The 20,460-nt window shown below is 43.3% G+C and overlaps 1 protein-coding gene across 10 annotated transcripts in view; it reads left to right on the forward strand.

The window, feature by feature from the left end:
- The first annotated feature begins 4,477 nt into the window (after positions 1-4,477).
- LOC129854933 (unconventional myosin-IXAa-like) overlaps positions 4,478-20,460 on the forward strand; it is a 290,182-nt gene continuing 274,199 nt past the window's right edge. For 4 of the 10 annotated variants that reach the window (XM_055922125.1, XM_055922129.1, XM_055922126.1 and 1 more), the window contains exon 1: positions 4,480-4,854. The gene's annotated coding sequence lies outside the window, so the exon portion shown is untranslated. Of the gene's footprint in view, positions 4,855-20,460 lie in introns of all 10 variants that reach the window. The other 6 variants (XM_055922128.1, XM_055922134.1, XM_055922130.1 and 3 more) reach the window with 3 other exon arrangements.

Raw genomic sequence — 20,460 nt, forward strand, 5'->3', positions numbered from 1 at the left:
AGACATTTTTCCAGCGAAAGATAGCAGTCACAAAAAGTAGAAATAGAGATAAAATTAATCCCTAACCTTTGATGATCTTCATTAGACGACACTCATAGGACTTCATGTTACACAATAATGTATGTTTTGTTTGATAAAGTTCATATTTATATAAAAAAATCTGAGTTTACATTGGCGTGTTACATTCACTAGTTCCAAAAACATCAAGTGATTTTGCATAGCCACATCGTTTCAACAGAAATACTCATCATAAATGTAGATGATAATACAAGTTATACACATGGAATTATAGATATACCTCTCCTTAATGCAACCGCTGTGTCAGATTTCCAAAAACCTTTACGGAAAGAGCAAACCATGCAATAATCTGAGACGGAGCTCAGAACAATAGTAAAATTAGCCGCCATGTTGGAGTCAACAGAAACCAGAAAATACATGATAAATGTTTCCTTACCTTTGATGAACTTCATCAGAATGCAGTCCAAGGAATCCCAGGTCCACAATAAATGCTTGATTTGTTCGATAATGTCCGTTATTTATGTCCAATTAGCTACTTTGGTTAGCGCGTTTGGTAAACAATTCCAAAGTCACAAATAACGCATCCACTATAACGTGACGAAATGTCCAAAAGTTCCGTAACAGTCAGTAGAAACATGTCAAACGATGTATTGAATCAATCTTTAGAATGTTGTTAAAATACATCTTGAATAACGTTCCAACCGGAGAATTACATTGACTTCAGTTGAGCGATGGAACGGAGCTGCCTTTCACGTGAACGCGCATGTTTAATGCGTCGTCACCTCATGGCAGTGATTACTCATTCCTGTCTCCTTCGGCCCCCCTTCACATTAGAGTCATCAGACAAAGTTCTATTGACTGTTGACATCTAGTGGAAGCCGTAGGAAGTGAAAACGAATCAATATCTCGCTGTAATTTCAATGGGAGCTTGGTTGAAAATCTAGCAGCCTCAGAAAAAATCCAAACAGGATGTGGAACTTCTCAGGTTTTTGCCTGCAATAGGAGTTCTGTTATACTCACATACATAATTCAAACAGTTTTAGAAACTTCAGAGTGTTTTCTATCCAATACTAATAATAATATGCATATATTAGCAACTATGACTGAGGAGCAGGCCGTTTACTCTGGGCACCTCTGTGCACCTTTCATCCAAGCTACTCAATACTGCCCCTGTAGCCATAAGAAGTTAATTAACTACTACTATTACTATAACTACTACTAATATTACTATAACTACTACTACTATTACTATAACTACTACCACTATTACTATTACTATAACTACTACTACTACTATACTACAACTACTACAACTACTATTACTATAACTACCACTACCATTACTCTAACTACTACTATTACTATAACTACTATTACTATAACTACTACTACAACTACTACAAATAATATTACTATAACTACTACTACTATTACTATAACTACTACTACTACTACTATTACTATAACTAATAGTACCATAACTACTACCACTACTATTACTATAACTACTACTAATATTAAAACTACTACTGCTACTATCACTATGACTACTACTATTATTATAACTACTACTACTACTATTACTATAACTACTACTACTACTACTACTATTACTATTGCTATAACCACGACTACTACTATCACTATAAGTACTACTACTACTATTACTATAACTACTATGACTATTACTATAACTACTACTATTACTATCACTATAACTACTACTACTACTATTATAACTACTAATAGTACTATTACTACTATCACTATAACTACTACTAGTACTACTATTACTATAACTACTACTACTATAACTACTACTATAACTACTACTACTATTAATATCACTATAACTACTACTATTACTATAACTACTACTACTATTACTACTACTATTATAACTACTACTACTACTACTATAATGACTACTACTATTATTATAACTACTACTACTACTACTATTACTATAACTACTACTACTATCACTATAATTACTACTACTACTACTATTACTATAACTACTACTACTACTGCTATAACTACTACTACTACTGCTATAACTACCACTACTACTACTACTACTACTATTACTATAACTACTACTACTATTATTATAACTACTACTACTACTACTATTACTATAACTACTACTACTACTACTATTACTATAACTACTACTACTATTACTATAGCTACTACTACTACGATTACTATTACTATAACTACTACTACTACTACTATTACTACAACTACTACTACTACTATTATAACTACTACTACTATTACTATAACTACTACTACTATGTTTACTATAACTACTACTACTACTACTATAAATACTATTATTATTATTACTATTACTACTACTGCTATAACTACTACTACTACTACTACTACTATTATAACTACTACTACTACTACTATTACTATAACTACTACTACTATTACTATAACTACTACTACTACTACTATTACTATAGCTACTACTACTACGATTACTATTACTATAACTACTACTACTACTACTATTACTACAACTACTACTACTACTACTATTACTACAACTACTACTACTACTATTATAACTACTACTACTACTACTACTATTATAACTACTACTACTATTACTACAACTACTACTACTATTACTATAACTACTACTACTACTGCTATAAATACTATTATTATTATTACTATTACTACTACTGCTATAACTACTACTACTACTACTACTATTACTATAACTACTATTATTATAACTACTACTACTACTACTACTACTACTACTACTACTACTACTATTATAACTACTACTACTACTATTATAACTACTACTACTACTACTACTATTACTATAACTACTCCTACTACTATTATTATAACTACTACTACTACTACTACTACTATTACTATAACTACTATTATTAGAACTACTACTACTACTACTATAGCTACTACTACTACTACTATTACTATAACTACTACTACTATTATTATAACTACTACTACTATTATAAATACTACTACTATAACTAATACTACTACTATTACTATAACTACTACTACTACTACTACTATAACTAATACTACTACTACTATTATAACTACTACTACTACTACTATTATAACTACTACTACTACTATTATAAATACTACTACTACTACTACTACTACTACTACTATTATAACTACTACTACTACTATAACTACTACTACTACTACTACTATTATAACTACTACCACCACTACTACTATTATAACTACTACTACTACTTCTATTATAACTACTACTACTACTACTACTACTACTATTACTATAACTACTACTACTACTACTACTACTACTATTATAACTACTACTACTACTTCTATTATAACTACTACTACTACTACTATTACTATAACTACTACTACTACTACTATTACTATAACTACTACTACTACTACTACTACTATTATAACTACTACTACTACTACTACTACTATTATTATATCTACTACTACTACTTCTATTATAACTACTACTACTACTATTACTATAACTACTACTACTACTGCTATAAATACTATTATTATTATTACTACTACTACAACTACAACTACAACTCCTGCTACTACTACACCTCGTTATTGTCCCCCACAAATAACCAAAGTCATATCCATCATCACAATCCTTAAAATAACACAATAACACTATAGTACTGTCAACACAATTTCCCGAATTTTCTCTGAATAGCACTATCACAATGAAGCCCCCCCCCCCCCCCCCAGGAACTGAGAATAGATTCCACACCAAACCAGTGATAATAATAGATTTTTGATCCATTATATTGTCAGTTAGCTAGTTAATTGAAACGCACTGTAGTAGCGAGGCTGCGCGTTGAGATGGTGCTGACAATTAGATATATAGCTTATGTCTTGATTTATAAGACACGGTGAACCAGGATGAGCCTGGAGCTAAAGCGAGCCAGAGAGAGCAGCTGTAATTAGTGGATGTGCCTCACGTTAGAAACACTTATCACCCCGAGGGCAGATCTGGCATGGGTTGTCTTCATTACACCAAACGGAAGAAAATGGCTTGAAACAGGGAGGAACTACCTGAACTTGTCCAATAACACATGCTCGTTTTTATTTTCCACTGCAAAACGTTTTGGTACACTGTGTCCTGATGATAACGAGCCTATGTATTCATAGGTAGATTTGCATAGCCCGTTTTTGAATGGGGAACAATAGCGACTAGTTGTGTTTTGATGATCAAAAGCAGGATAAAACAGGACCATTTATCTCTGGATCTTGATCGGCATATATCTCTAGCATATATCATGCCTGGGATACTATAGACTACAGACAACGCAGAAAGCCTGCTCGTAATGTTCTTAATTTCTTGATCATTTCCAGGTAGGCCTACAGTAGAGTAGTACCCAGGTTATATTTTTTCTGGAGATCCCTCCCTCGTTGCCGCCCATTGCCATCACAACTCTCTCTCTCACCGAAGTGTAGGCTATCCTCCACAATAGTAACTAGAGAGCGTAATGCGCCTGCTCAGCAGTTTACACCGATTGACAGAAAACAGTTCCAAGCATCAGCGAGCGACGTGACACGGAGCTCAATATGCAATATTGTGACAAAAAAATATTAAAGAAATGGTGATTATCTTGAGCTACTGTAGATAGAACATGGAGTGAATAAGATTTCTATTGAAGAAGCTAACCAGGGGTTGCCGTTTTGAAAACAGTGATATTTTCATTCGTGGAAATGGAAGTACTATGAGTTTTTGAGTGCAGTATTTGTAAGCAGACGGAGTGCGGAGAAGAGTGAATTCAAGCAGCAGTAGAGGTAAGCCTGTTTGATAACGTCACTCACACTTACACACAAGGACATATTTTATACAGTCTATGACGAGGGCGGGAGCTTTTGTTCACGAAACAAACGTCAAATCTACCCAACTGCCCCATGGTGCAAAGCCACTGTATATTGTCATCAAGGCTAATGTCAAATCGCTCTTGCAAGCTGCTGCATAGCGTACGTTGAATGGCACTACTATCGTGTCCATTCAGTTGCATCACAGAGACCTTTGGTGGGCTGTTATGTCGGAAATAACATGTGACACATATCGAGTAGATGACAACATTCAAGCTTTCTTTACATTTGGTTACGTGGTCGAAAACCACAAGCTCAGTCACCCGAAAAGGCTAGAAGAAGCATCATTCTCACCCCGTTGCCTTTGATATTGTCAATTATGTTGTTTTCTCAAACACAGTGCAAATTCAACATATATTTCCCCGAACGGCTGGGTAGTATTGTTGACCCCTCCAACCTATCAAACATAGGCTACCAATACAGTAAGGAGGCTACAGTGTATCGCAACGTGACACATTTGGTTTAGTTACTTTGTATGCAGACTAGTACTATTCCATGTCGCAGGGGGGGTGGAGCACTCAATGAAAAGTAATGACACTCTTTGACAGGCGTTGTTGTACCCCTAGAACCACTGCGTTATTTGCCACTGGTCAACGGGGCTTATTCAATGACGTTTTGTTTTGGTTGCGTCATCAGAGCAACAACGTATTCATTATTTATCTACATTAACGGTATAATATATTTATTTTTTAGCATCATGCCATTTTCTTTCAAGATTTTCTTTTACATTCTCATGTACTCTACAAAGCACACGGAGTAGTTGAACATCTTTTGACACAACCCTGAATTGAACTGAACCCACCCGCAACCCATGTCTTAAGCACTGCAGAAGATGAGAGCTTCAAACTTGGCTTCCCTCTCAACAGGGAATATAGTACCTCACTCCTAGCTCATAGTCCACTCAATGTCCCATAGTGGGAGAAGCCATAGGCATAGAGACCCACCCACCTCTCCAACTGTTAACGGCAGACATTGAGCAACCGTCCTCTCAAAGCCCATGTCGCCTATGGGCCTTTGGGCATTCCTCTTGAAATACCACAGTGATGTCATTCTTCTCAGCAGGGCAGATGGGCTAAAGGCATTATGGGGTGGAGAGGTGATATCTCCTCAATATTAAGTTTACATCCAACGGTATCCGTTTACAGCTAGGCGTTTATGGCGAGAGTTCAGTTCACAAGTGATGATCTATCGATTCCTGACGTCATTTCATGTTTTCATGTGAATCTCAGCTATTTGTCGTTCAAACAGGCAGAAATACAGCCAGTATGACACATTTTGCATTATATGTCAAAATGTGATTGAAATCAAATGGAAAGACCCATAACCCAGTGGAGGTGGTGTCAGTTCTGTTCTAGTGATAACCCAGTGGAGGTGGTGTCAGTTCTGTTCCAGTGATAACCCAGTGGAGGTGGTGTCAGTTCTAGTGATAACCCAGTGGAGGTGGTGTCTGTTCTAGTGATAACCCAGTGGAGGTGGTGTCTGTTCTAGTGATAACCCAGTGGAGGTGGTGTCTGTTCTAGTGATAACCCAGTGGAGGTGGTGTCTGTTCTAGTGATAACCCAGTGGAGGTGGTGTCTGTTCTAGTGATAACCCAGTGGAGGTGGTGTCTGTTCTAGTGATAACCCAGTGGAGGTGGTGTCTGTTCTAGTGATAACCCAGTGGAGGTGGTGTCTGTTCTAGTGATAACCCAGTGGAGGTGGTGTCTGTTCTAGTGATAACCCAGTGGAGGTGGTGCCAGTTCTGTTCTAGTGATAACCCAGTGGAGGTGGTGTCTGTTCTAGTGATAACCCAGTGGAGGTGGTGTCAGTTCTGTTCTGGTGATAACCCAGTGGAGGTGGTGTCAGTTCTATTCTGGTGATAACCCAGTGGAGGTGGTGTCTGTTCTAGTGATAACCCAGTGGAGGTGGTGTCTGTTCTAGTGATAACCCAGTGGAGGTGGTGTCTGTTCTAGTGATAACCCAGTGGAGGTGGTGTCTGTTCTAGTGATAACCCAGTGGAGGTGGTGCCAGTTCTGTTCTAGTGATAACCCAGTGGAGGTGGTGTCTGTTCTAGTGATAACCCAGTGGAGGTGGTGTCAGTTCTGTTCTGGTGATAACCCAGTGGAGGTGGTGTCAGTTCTATTCTGGTGATAACCCAGTGGAGGTGGTGTCTGTTCTAGTGATAACCCAGTGGAGGTGGTGTCTGTTCAAGTGATAACCCAGTGGAGGTGGTGTCTGTTCTAGTGATAACCCAGTGGAGGTGGTGTCTGTTCTAGTGATAACCCAGTGGAGGTGGTGCCAGTTCTGTTCTAGTGATAACCCAGTGGAGGTGGTGTCTGTTCTGTTCTGGTGATAACCCAGTGGAGGTGGTGTCTGTTCTAGTGATAACCCAGTGGAGGTGGTGTCTGTTCTAGTGATAACCCAGTGGAGGTGGTGTCTGTTCTAGTGATAACCCAGTGGAGGTGGTGTCTGTTCTAGTGATAACCCAGTAGAGGTGGTGTCTGTTCTATTCTGGTGATAACCCAGTGGAGGTGGTGCCAGTTCTGTTCTAGTGATAACCCAGTGGAGGTGGTGTCTGTTCTAGTGATAACCCAGTGGAGGTGGTGTCAGTTCTGTTCTAGTGATAACCCAGTGGAGGTGGTGTCTGTTCTAGTGATAACCCAGTGGAGGTGGTGTCTGTTCTAGTGATAACCCAGTGGAGGTGGTGTCTGTTCTAGTGATAACCCAGTGGAGGTGGTGTCTGTTCTAGTGATAACCCAGTGGAGGTGGTGTCTGTTCTAGTGATAACCCAGTGGAGGTGGTGTCTGTTCTGGTGATAACCCAGTGGAGGTGGTGTCTGTTCTAGTGATAACCCAGTGGAGGTGGTGTCTGTTCTAGTGATAACCCAGTGGAGGTGGTGTCTGTTCTAGTGATAACCCAGTGGAGGTGATGTCTGTTCTAGTGATAACCCAGTGGAGGTGGTGCCAGTTCTGTTCTAGTGATAACCCAGTGGAGGTGGTGTCAGTTCTGTTCTAGTGATAACCCAGTGGAGGTGGTGTCAGTTCTGTTCTAGTGATAACCCAGTGGAGGTGGTGTCTGTTCTGTTCTAGTGATAACCCAGTGGAGGTGGTGTCTGTTCTAGTGATAACCCAGTGGAGGAGGTGGTGTCAGTTCTGTTCTAGTGATAACCCAGTGGAGGTGGTGCCAGTTCTGTTCTAGCGATAACCCAGTGGAGGTGGTGTCTGTTCTAGTGATAACCCAGTGGAGGTGGTGTCTGTTCTAGTGATAACCCAGTGGAGGTGGTGTCTGTTCTAGTGATAACCCAGTGGAGATGGTGTCTGTTCTGGTGATAACCCAGTGGAGGTGGTGTCTGTTCTGGTGATAACCCAGTGGAGGTGGTGTCTGTTCTAGTGATAACCCAGTGGAGGTGGTGTCTGTTCTAGTGATAACCCAGTGGAGGTGATGTCAGTTCTGTTCTAGTGATAACCCAGTGGAGGTGGTGTCAGTTCTGTTCTAGCGATAACCCAGTGGAGGTGGTGTCTGTTCTAGTGATAACCCAGTGGAGGTGGTGTCAGTTCTGTTCTAGTGATAACCCAGTGGAGGTGGTGTCTGTTCTAGTGATAACCCAGTGGAGGTGGTGTCTGTTCTGTTCTAGTGATAACCCAGTGGAGGTGGTGTCTGTTCTAGTGATAACCCAGTGGAGGTGGTGTCAGTTCTAGTGATAACCCAGTGGAGGTGGTGTCAGTTCTGTTCTAGTGATAACCCAGTGGAGGTGGTGTCAGTTCTGTTCTAGTGATAACCCAGTGGAGGTGGTGTCTGTTCTAGTGATAACCCAGTGGAGGTGGTGTCTGTTCTAGTGATAACCCAGTGGAGGTGGTGTCAGTTCTGTTCTAGTGATAACCCAGTGGAGGTGGTGTCAGTTCTGTTCTAGTGATAACCCAGTGGAGGTGGTGTCTGTTCTAGTGATAACCCAGTGGAGGTGGTGTCAGTTCTGTTCTAGTGATAACCCAGTGGAGGTGGTGTCTGTTCTAGTGATAACCCAGTGGAGGTGGTGTCAGTTCTGTTCTAGTGATAACCCAGTGGAGGTGGTGTCTGTTCTAGTGATAACCCAGTGGAGGTGATGTCAGTTCTGTTCTAGTGATAACCCAGTGGAGGTGGTGTCTGTTCTAGTGATAACCCAGTGGAGGTGGTGTCAGTTCTGTTCTAGTGATAACCCAGTGGAGGTGGTCTGTTCTAGTGATAACCCAGTGGAGGTGATGTCAGTTCTGTTCTAGTGATAACCCAGTGGAGGTGGTGTCAGTTCTGTTCTAGTGATAACCCAGTGGAGGTGGTGTCAGTTCTGTTCTAGCGATAACCCAGTGGAGGTGGTGTCTGTTCTAGTGATAACCCAGTGGAGGTGGTGTCAGTTCTGTTCTAGTGATAACCCAGTGGAGGTGGTGTCAGTTCTGTTCTAGTGATAACCCAGTGGAGGTGGTGTCAGTTCTGTTCTAGCGATAACCCAGTGGAGATGGTGTCTGTTCTGTTCTAGTGATAACCCAGTGGAGGTGGTGTCTGTTCTAGTGATAACCCAGTGGAGGTGGTGTCTGTTCTAGTGATAACCCAGTGGAGGTGGTGTCAGTTCTGTTCTAGTGATAACCCAGTGGAGGTGGTGTCAGTTCTGTTCTAGTGATAACCCAGTGGAGGTGGTGTCTGTTCTAGTGATAACCCAGTGGAGGTGATGTCAGTTCTGTTCTAGTGATAACCCAGTGGAGGTGGTGTCTGTTCTAGTGATAACCCAGTGGAGGTGGTGTCAGTTCTGTTCTAGTAACCTACTGGCCATTGTGTGTGCTCTACTAAGCACTTACTCATGTGATAAGTCACAACGGTCTAGGAGATTTGTCACATCATGATGATGTGACAGTGTGCAAACTGCCCATGCCATGTAAGTATTTTCAAAGAGGCATTCATTTACCCCTTTTTTCCAAATTGGCCCAACATTTGGTCCAAGCACTGTGTGACATTTTAGCTTAATATGGTTAGAAAACATATGGGAAAAGGAATTAGATTAAGCCTGCATCCGTTTAAGCTATTTATTGAATGTATGAAACCTTATTTATTTTTGCTGTAATAAATGTTGTCAGCTTTAGACCACGGTGCATTTAACAGTCAAAGCGGAATTAAAGGAATGTTTAAAGAAAAATATACAAATCTGACTGCTTCCCACCGTATCTGTCCGAAGATATTAAACTCATCTCCCTGTTCCGTGAGCGCTCTTCAAAGGACAATGTGTCACTGGCACAGATTGTTACTGTGATATCAGCATTTTGTTTGATTCCAACATGGCCCGATTCTTATTGAGGCGCTCGTTCCTTGTCTGCCTGCTGCTCAAAGTTAGGCCTTCAGTGAGTCTCTTTATGTATTATATCATACTATTTGTGTATCTATTTATCTACTTTAACCTAAGTATTATGGTTGAAAGAAGATCAACCAATTCTTCCTTTACAGTAGGTAGGCAACAATGTCCCCTCTGTGATGTTGTTTGACAGTCTCCATCTCTGTGGGAATACAACCATGTTGACACAGAGAATGAGAGTCAATGCTAACATGTGTCTGTCTTGCTACGTGTTCTCCTCTCTGTGGCATCAGCCAGCAGCTGGCGAAGGGGAAGAGGGCAGTGGGCACTCCCCCTGGCGCAGCTGTGTCAGAACATGGCAATGCCCACTGGCTGCTCTCTATCTCCTGCCTACAGATGGAACGAGAGAGAACAAAGAGATGTGGACAGGCAGAGGGAGACCCCGAGAGAGAACAAAGAGATGTGGACAGGCAGAGGGAGACCCCGAGAGAGAACAACATATATAAAGAACAATGTCAGTGGACTCTCCTTTAGGAGCCAGTCCATGATCAGAAACACAGACATACCCACGGGAGCATAGTATAGATAACACTGACATGCAGTACTGTTAATACCTGGGGTACATAACACTATGGCTTGGGAGCATACATTTTTATATTTAACGTTTATTTAACTAGGCAAGTCAGTTAAGAACAAATTCGTATTTACAATGACGGCCTACCAGGGAACAGTGGGTTAACTGCCTTTGTTCAGGACGACTGTCAGTTCAGGGATTCGATCCAGCAACCTTTTGGTTACAGGCCCAACACTCAAACCACGACGCTACCTGCCGCCCCAATACAAGCATACCCCTATAGCTAGCTCTGGCGTGGAGGACTATAGAAACAGCCTTCTGTATCCAGCCACATAAACTCCTGTTGTTGATATTTACCCACTCAGGAAGATCACTTTGATTCTGTTTGGGCTGTAAGTCGGCGGCTTAGCGTAGCTAGAAGCCAAATCCCAGCTTGCTTGGTTGAACGGCAGCCGAAACACGCAGGGACAATGGCAGGAGGAGACTCAGAGGATGTGGCGAAAGTCAATAGGGCTTAATGGCCATTGTGACACACAATAACAGTCCTGAATCTCGAGTCTGCCGTTGACTGCAATGGGAGCTAAAGTAGTGCTAACAGCAAGAAGTTAGCCTAGCCATTCAATGTAAAAGGAAGAATGAAAAGACAGCTGAATATATGATAATGGTAAACTAGCATAGCTTCCTTTTCTAATGGTAAACTAGCATAGCTCCCTTTTTAATGGTAAACTAGCATAGCTTCCTTTTTTTAATGGTAAACTAGCATAGCTCCCTTTTCTAATGGTAAACTAGCATAGCTCCCTTTTTTAATGGTAAACTAGCATAGCTCCCTTTTCTAATGGTAAATGAGCTTAGCTTCCTTTTTAATGGTAAACTAGCATAGCTTCCTTTTCTAATGTTAAACTAGCATAGCTTCCTTTTTAATGGTAAACTAGCATAGCTCCCTTTTCTAATGGTAAATGAGCTTAGCTTCCTTTTTAATGGTAAACTAGCATAGCTTCCTTTTTTAATGGTAAACTAGCATAGCCTCCCTTTTTAATGGTAAACTAGCATAGCTTCCTTTTTTAATGGTAAACTAGCATAGCTACCTTTTCTAATAGTAAACTAGCTTAGCTTCCTTTTTAATGGTAAACTAGCATAGCTTCCTTTTCTAATGTTAAACTAGCATAGCTTCCCTTTTAATGGTAAACTAGCATAGCTACCTTTTCTAATGGTAAACTAGCATAGCTTCCTTTTTAATGGTAAACTAGCATAGCTTCCTTTTTTAATGGTAAACTAGCATAGCCTCCCTTTTTAATGGTAAACTAGCATAGCTTCCTGTTTTAATGGTAAACTAGCATAGCTTCCTTTTTTAATGGTAAACTAGCATAGCTTCCTTTTTTAATGGTAAACTAGCATAGCTTCCTTTTTAATGGTAATCTAGCATAGCTTCCCTTTTTAATGGTACACTAGCATAGCTCCCTTTTCTAATGGTAAACTAGCATAGCTTCCTTTTCTAATGGTAAACTCGCATAGCTCCCTTTTCTAATGGTAAACTAGCATAGCTTCCTTTTCTAATGGTAAACTCGCATAGCTTACTTTTTTAATGGTAAACTAGAATAGCTTCCTTTTTTCATTGAGTGTCTCTTAGCGTCAGCTTGTTCACTTTGATTGTAGGTGGTCCATTTGGTCTTTAGTCTGTCAGTTTAATGGCTAATGCTGATGTTTGCATTGTTGGTCCCACTCTGTAGCTAGCTGATGGATGGAGTTGTTGCTCCCACTCCGTAGCTAGCTGATGGATGGAGTTGTTGCTCCCACTCCGTAGCTAGCTGATGGATGGAGTTGTTGCTCCCACTCCGTAGCTAGCTGATGGATGGAGTTGTTGCTCCCACTCCGTAGCTAGCTGATGGATAGAGTTGTTGCTCCCACTCCGTAGCTAATGCTGATGGATGGAGTTGTTGCTCCCACTCCGTAGCTAGCTGATGGATAGAGTTGTTGCTCCCACTCCGTAGCTAGCTGATGGATAGAGTTGTTGCTCCCACTCCGTAGCTAGCTGATGGATGGAGTTGTTGCTCCCACTCCGTAGCTAGCTCATGGATAGAGTTGTTGCTCCCACTCCGTAGCTAATGCTGATGGATGGAGTTGTTGCTCCCACTCCGTAGCTAGCTGATGGATAGAGTTGTTGCTCCCACTCCGTAGCTAGCTGATGGATGGAGTTGTTGCTCCCACTCCGTAGCTAGCTCATGGATAGAGTTGTTGCTCCCACTCCGTAGCTAGCTGATGGATGGAGTTGTTGCTCCCACTCCGTAGCTAGCTGATGGATGGAGTTGTTGCTCCCACTCCGTAGCTAGCTGATGGATGGAGTTGTTGCTCCCACTCCGTAGCTAGCTGATGGATGGAGTTGTTGCTCCCACTCCGTAGCTAGCTGATGGATAGAGTTGTTGCTACCACTCTGTAGCTAGCTGATGGATGGAGTTGTTGCTCCCACTCTGTAGCTAGCTGATGGATAGAGTTGTTGCTCCCACTCTGTTGCTAGCTGATGGATGGAGTTGTTGCTCCCACTCCGTAGCTAATGCTGATGGATGGAGTTGTTGCTGGTCAGTCTCCAGTGCTGGTCAGTCTCCAGTGCTGGTCAGTCTCCAGTGCTGGTCAGTCTCCAGTGCTAGTCTGGACAGTGCTGGTCAGTCTCCAGTGCTAGTCTGGACAGTGCTGGTCAGTCTCCAGTGCTGGTCAGTCTCCAGTGCTGGTCAGTCTCCAGTGCTAGTCTGGACAGTGCTGGTCAGTCTCCAGTGCTGGTCAGTCTCCAGTGCTGGTCAGTCTCCAGTGCTAGTCTGGACAGTGCTGGTCAGTCTCCAGTGCTGGTCAGTCTCCAGTGCTGGTCCGTCTCCAGTGCTGGTCAGTCTCCAGTGCTGGTCAGTCTCCAGTGCTGGTCAGTCTCCAGTGCTGGTCAGTCTCCAGTGCTGGTCAGTCTCCAGTGCTAGTCTGGACAGTGCTGGTCAGTCTCCAGTGCTAGTCTGGACAGTGCAGGTCAGTCTCCAGTGCTGGTCAGTCTCCAGTGCTGGTCTGGACAGTGCTGGTCAGTCTCCAGTGCTGGTCAGTCTCCAGTGCTGGTCAGTCTCCAGTACTGGTCTGGACAGTGCTGGTCAGTCTCCAGTGCTGGTCAGTCTCCAGTGCTGGTCAGTCTCCAGTGCTGGTCAGTCTCCAGTGCTAGTCTGGACAGTGCTGGTCAGTCTCCAGTGCTGGTCAGTCTCCAGTGCTGGTCAGTCTCCAGTACTCGTCTGGACAGTACTGGTCAGTCTCCAGTGCTGGTCAGTCTCCAGTCCTGGTCAGTCTTCAGTACTGGTCTGGACAGTGCTGGTCAGTCTCCAGTGCTGGTCAGTCTCCAGTGCTGGTCAGTCTCCAGTGCTGGTCAGTCTCCAGTGCTAGTCTGGACAGTGCCGGTCAGTCTCCAGTACTGGGCTGGACAGTGCTGGTCAGTCTCCAGTGCTGGCCAGTCTCCAGTGCTGGTCAGTCTCCAGTGCTGGTCAGTCTCCAGTGCTGGTCAGTCTCCAGTGCTGGTCTGGACAGTGCTGGTCAGTCTCCAGTGCTGGTCAGTCTCCAGCACTGGTCTGGACAGTGCTGGTCAGTCTCCAGTGCTGGTCAGTCTCCAGTGCTGGTCAGTCTCCAGTACTGGTCTGGACAGTGCTGGTCAGTCTCCAGTGCTGGTCAGTCTCCAGTGCTAGTCTGGACAGTGCTGGTCAGTCTGTGTTGCATTCAGACAGTTAGTTGGTGTGGGTAGTCTGGTACAGTACAGTCATAGGGGGTGCCAGTTTGTTCCTGTAGCTCAATGACAAACGAGAGAAGGGTTGTGGCTGTCAGACAGACACCCCTCTCACCCAGACTCTTTAGCAGTGTTGCAGACAGTGTAGTGGAGGGACAGTGTGACAGATATTGGGAGGGTGGTGGCCGCCAGTCCCCAGGCTTGCGTCACTGTGCTGGAGCAATGCAGACCAGTGGCTGGGTGTGGCACAGCTAACCTAACGCGCAAGGACTGGACAGTCTCTCTCTCTCTCTCTCTGCCTCTCTCTGTCTCTCTCTCTCTCCCTGTCTCTGTCTCTCTCTCTGTCTCTCTCTCCCTCTCTGTGTCTCTCCCTCTCTCTCTCTCTCTCTCTGTCTCTTTCTCTCTGTCTCTCCCTCTCTCTCCTTCTCTGTGTCTCTCTCTCTCTGTCTCTCCCTCTCTGTGTCTCTCTCTCTCTGTCTCTTTCTCTCTGTCTCTCCCTCTCTCTCCCTCTCTGTGTCTCTCTCTCTCTGTCTCCCTCTCTGTCTCTCCCTCTCCCTCTCTCTCTTTCTGTGTCTCTCTCTTTCTGTCTCTTCCTCTCTCTGTCTTTCAATTCAATTCAATTTGCTTTATTGGCATGACGTAACAATGTACATATTGCAGGACGGGTAGCCTATCCTCATCAGAGAGGTCTTTGAAACCTTGAAAAAGGGTTTCAAATTTGGGGAAATGACACTCTCTAATTGTTTTATATTTTTGACATTTTGTCAGGAAATGCAGCTCCGTCTCAGGTTCTGCTGTTGTGCAGTGGTTGCACAGCCTTTCCTCTACAGGGAGCCAGGTTTTCCTTCTCAATGGCAAGGCTGTGGTCACTGAGCCTGTACTTTGTCAAGGTTTTTCTAAGGTTTTGATCAGTAACCATGGTCAAATATTTAGCCACAGTGTACTGTCGATTTAGGGCCAGATAGCACTGCATTTTGCTTTGTGTTTGTGCTTGTGTTTCCCAATAAGCAATGTAGTTTTGTTTTGACGGTGTTGTAATTTGGTTTATCCTGATTGATTGGATGTTCTGGTCCTGAGGCTTCAGTGTGTTAGTTGAACAGGTTTGTGAACTCAGCCCCAGGACCAGCTGGATGAGGGGACTCTTTTCTTTGCTCAGCTCTTGGCATTGCAGGGATTGGTAATGATATGAGAGGGAGTCACTGTATTTTAGATGTTTCCAAAACTGAATTGCTCTTTTTTGAGTTTTTATTATTAGTGAATATTTGCCTAATTCTGCCCTGCATGTCTTTCTGTGTTCTCTCTCTTTCTGTGTTCTCTCTCTCTTTCTGTGTCTCTCCCTCTCTCTTTGTCTCTCTCTGTCTCTCTCTGTCTCTCTCTCTGTGTTTCTCTCTCTGTCTCTGTCTGTCTCTCTTGTGCTCTCTATCTCTCTATATCTCTGTCACTCTCTCGCTCTGTCTCTCTCTCTCTCGCTCTGTCTCTCGCTCTGTATTTCTCTCTCGCTCACTCTGTCTTTCTCTCTCGCTCGCTCTGTCTCTGTCTCTCGCTCTATCTCTCTGTCTCCGTCTCTCTCTGTCTTAACCATGATGTACATAACCATGATGTCCTCTTTTAGGTACTGTGTGAGGAGGAGTGGTTATTTTCTACCGGTAACCTGCTGTATTTATAGTGCAGTGTCCCAGATCTCCAAAACAACTTGTACAGAATCTTCAGACAATGACTAAGCAGAGGTCACATCATCTGGGTGTGTGGATGTGTTTAAGAACCCACAATAATAATAAACAAACCAAAATTTGACCAACTGGGGAAATTGTGTTGGTCCCCACAAGGTCAAATGCTATTTCTAGGGGGTTTAAGGTTAAAAATACCTTAATGGTTAAGGGGGATACCTAGTCAGTTGTACAACTGAATGCCTTTCAACTGAAATGTTTCTTCCACATTTAACCCAACGCCTCTGAATCAGAGAGGTGCAGGGGGCTGCCTTAATCTACATCCACGTCTTCAGTGCCCGTGGAACAGTGGGTTAACTGACTTGTTCAGGGGCAGAACGACAGATTTTTACATTGTCAGCTCGGGGATTCGATCAAGCAACCTTTCGGTTACTGGCCCAGCGCACTAACCACTAGACTACCTGCCACCCCAGGAGCTAGGGTTAGTTTTAGGGTTAGGAGCTAGAATTAGGGTTAAAGTTAGGGGTTAGGGAAATAGGATTTTGAATGAGACTGATGGTGTGTCCCCACAAGATTAGCTGTACAAGATGTGTGTGTGTGTGTGTATGTGTGTGTGTGTGTGTGTGTGTGTGTGTGTGTGTGTGTGTGTGTGTGTGTGTGTGTGTGTGTGTGTGTGTGTGTGTGTGTGTGTGTGTGTGTGTGTGTGGTGTGTGTGTGTGTGAGTGAGAAAGAGAGAAACAGACAGAGAGAGGAGTAAGTAGAGGAGTATAATATAGGTTCATACACTGGGCCGATACGTTCTTCTTTTCACAAAGAGTGTCACGAAATGGGCACAAGACCTGGATCACTGCTTACAGTTAATGAACACGGCTATCTCTCAACTGAAAGGGACGGTGTCTCCGTGTCTCTGTTGAATAATGAAGGAAGATATTGCAGTAAGGGAATGTAATCTATAGAGTTGATGAAAGTGGCATTGTCTAACGCCAGCTACAATCGGAGCAGTCTTATTGGCCGGTGGGCACAATGGCAGCGAAGGTGATTGGCTCGTGGAGCTGCAATGTGACTGGTTGATGTGGCGCTGCTCTGAATTGGCTCACCGGGGGAGAGTGTTAACAGGAATGAGGTTGGCCGTTAAGAGGGTGAGAAGCGCGCGTGTCTTTGTACACACATTCTAGTATGTGTCTGCGATTCAATCCCCCCTGCACACACAACCCACAATCACACCTATGTTCTTGGCTCTAGCACCCTGCTCTGGCTAAATAAAACCTGAGTATACTTGTTATCACCTTGACCCCAGCTCCGGACGCACGCACGCACTCACTCATCCCTTCTTTTCTCTCACCTCAGTGGCTTTAAACCTCATGTCAAGTCTACAGCGAAACAAATTCGTTAGACAGAGGCTTGGAAGGAAGAGATTGCCAGACTGTACTGGACCAGACTCTCTGTCTGGGGCTTGTGTTTAGTCAAGTCAATCTTATTAGTCAGTGTATTGGCTGGTGTAAATGACTGTCGGACTAAAGGATGACTGGTGTAAATGACTGTCGGACTAAAGGATGACTGGTGTAAATGACCACCGGACTAAAGGATGACTGGTGTAAATGACTACCGGACTAAAGGATGACTGGTGTAAATGACTGTCGGACTAAAGGATGACTGGTGTAAATGACTGTCGGACTAAAGGATGACTGGTGTAAATGACTGTCGGACTAAAGGATGACTGGTGTAAATGACTGTCGGACTAAAGGATGGCTGGTGTAAATGACTGCCGGACTAAAGGATGACTGGTGTAAATGACTGTCGGACTAAAGGATGACTGGTGTAAATGACTGTCGGACTAAAGGATGACTGGTGTAAATGACTGTCGGACTAAAGGATGACTGGTGTAAATGACTGTCGGACTAAAGGATGACTGGTGTAAATGACTGTCGGACTAAAGGATGACTGGTGTAAATGACTGGTGAACTAAAGGATGACTGGTGTAAATGACTGCCGGACTAAAGGATGACTGGTGTAAATGACCACCGGACTAAAGGATGACTGGTGTAAATGACTGTCGGACTAAAGGATGACTGGTGTAAATGACTACCGGACTAAAGGATGACTGGTGTAAATGACTGCCGGACTAAAGGATGACTGGTGTAAATGACTGCCGGACTAAAGGATGACTGGTGTAAATGACTGCCGGACTAAAGGATGACTGGTGTAAATGACCACCGGACTAAAGGATGACTGGTGTAAATGACTGGTGAACTAAAGGATGACTGGTGTAAATGACTACCGGACTAAAGGATGACTGGTGAACTAAAGGATGACTGGTGTAAATGACTGCCGGACTAAAGGATGACTGGTGTAAATGACTGGTGAACTAAAGGATGACTGGTGTAAATGACTGCCGGACTAAAGGATGACTGGTGTAAATGACTGCCAGACTAAAGGATGACTGGTGTAAATGACTGGTGAACTAAAGGATGACTGGTGTAAATGACTGCCGGACTAAAGGATGACTGGTGTAAATGACCACCGGACTAAAGGATGACTGGTGTAAATGACTGCCGGACTAAAGGATGACTGGTGTAAATGACTGGTGAACTAAAGGATGACTGGTGTAAATGACTGGTGAACTAAAGGATGACTGGTGTAAATGACTGCCGGACTAAAGGATGACTGGTGTAAATGACCACCGGACTAAAGGATGACTGGTGTAAATGACTGGTGAACTAAAGGATGACTGGTGTAAATGACCACCGGACTAAAGGATGACTGGTGTAAATGACTGCCGGACTAAAGGATGACTGGTGTAAATGACTGCCGGACTAAAGGATGACTGGTGTAAATGACTGTCGGACTAAAGGATGACTGGTGTAAATGACTGTCGGACTAAAGGATGACTGGTGTAAATGACTGGTGAACTAAAGGATGACTGGTGTAAATGACTGGTGAACTAAAGGATGACTGGTGTAAATGACTGCCGGACTAAAGGATGACTGGTGTAAATGACTGCCGGACTAAATGATGACTGGTGTAAATGACCACCGGACTAAAGGATGACTGGTGTAAATGACCACCGGACTAAAGGATGACTGGTGTAAATGACTGCCGGACTAAAGGATGACTGGTGTAAATGACCACCGGACTAAAGGATGACTGGTGTAAATGACTGGTGAACTAAAGGATGACTGGTGTAAATGACTGCCGGACTAAAGGATGACTGGTGTAAATGACTGGTGAACTAAAGGATGACTGGTGTAAATGACTGTCGGACTAAAGGATGACTGGTGTAAATGACTGTCGGACTAAAGGATGGCTGGTGTAAATGACTGCCGGACTAAAGGATGACTGGTGTAAATGACTGTCGGACTAAAGGATGACTGGTGTAAATGACTGTCGGACTAAAGGATGACTGGTGTAAATGACTGTCGGACTAAAGGATGACTGGTGTAAATGACTGTCGGACTAAAGGATGACTGGTGTAAATGACTGTCGGACTAAAGGATGACTGGTGTAAATGACTGGTGAACTAAAGGATGACTGGTGTAAATGACTGCCGGACTAAAGGATGACTGGTGTAAATGACCACCGGACTAAAGGATGACTGGTGTAAATGACTGTCGGACTAAAGGATGACTGGTGTAAATGACTACCGGACTAAAGGATGACTGGTGTAAATGACCACCGGACTAAAGGATGACTGGTGTAAATGACTGTCGGACTAAAGGATGACTGGTGTAAATGACCACCGGACTAAAGGATGACTGGTGTAAATGACTGCCGGACTAAAGGATGACTGGTGTAAATGACTACCGGACTAAAGGATGACTGGTGTAAATGACTGGTGAACTAAAGGATGACTGGTGTAAATGACTACCGGACTAAAGGATGACTGGTGAACTAAAGGATGACTGGTGTAAATGACTGCCGGACTAAAGGATGACTGGTGTAAATGACTGGTGAACTAAAGGATGACTGGTGTAAATGACTGCCGGACTAAAGGATGACTGGTGTAAATGACTGCCGGACTAAAGGATGACTGGTGTAAATGACTGGTGAACTAAAGGATGACTGGTGTAAATGACTGCCGGACTAAAGGATGACTGGTGTAAATGACCACCGGACTAAAGGATGACTGGTGTAAATGACTGCCGGACTAAAGGATGACTGGTGTAAATGACTGGTGAACTAAAGGATGACTGGTGTAAATGACTGGTGAACTAAAGGATGACTGGTGTAAATGACTGCCGGACTAAAGGATGACTGGT

Source organism: Salvelinus fontinalis, chromosome 5, assembly GCF_029448725.1.
Source record: "Salvelinus fontinalis isolate EN_2023a chromosome 5, ASM2944872v1, whole genome shotgun sequence".
Lineage (NCBI taxonomy): Eukaryota > Metazoa > Chordata > Actinopteri > Salmoniformes > Salmonidae > Salvelinus > Salvelinus fontinalis.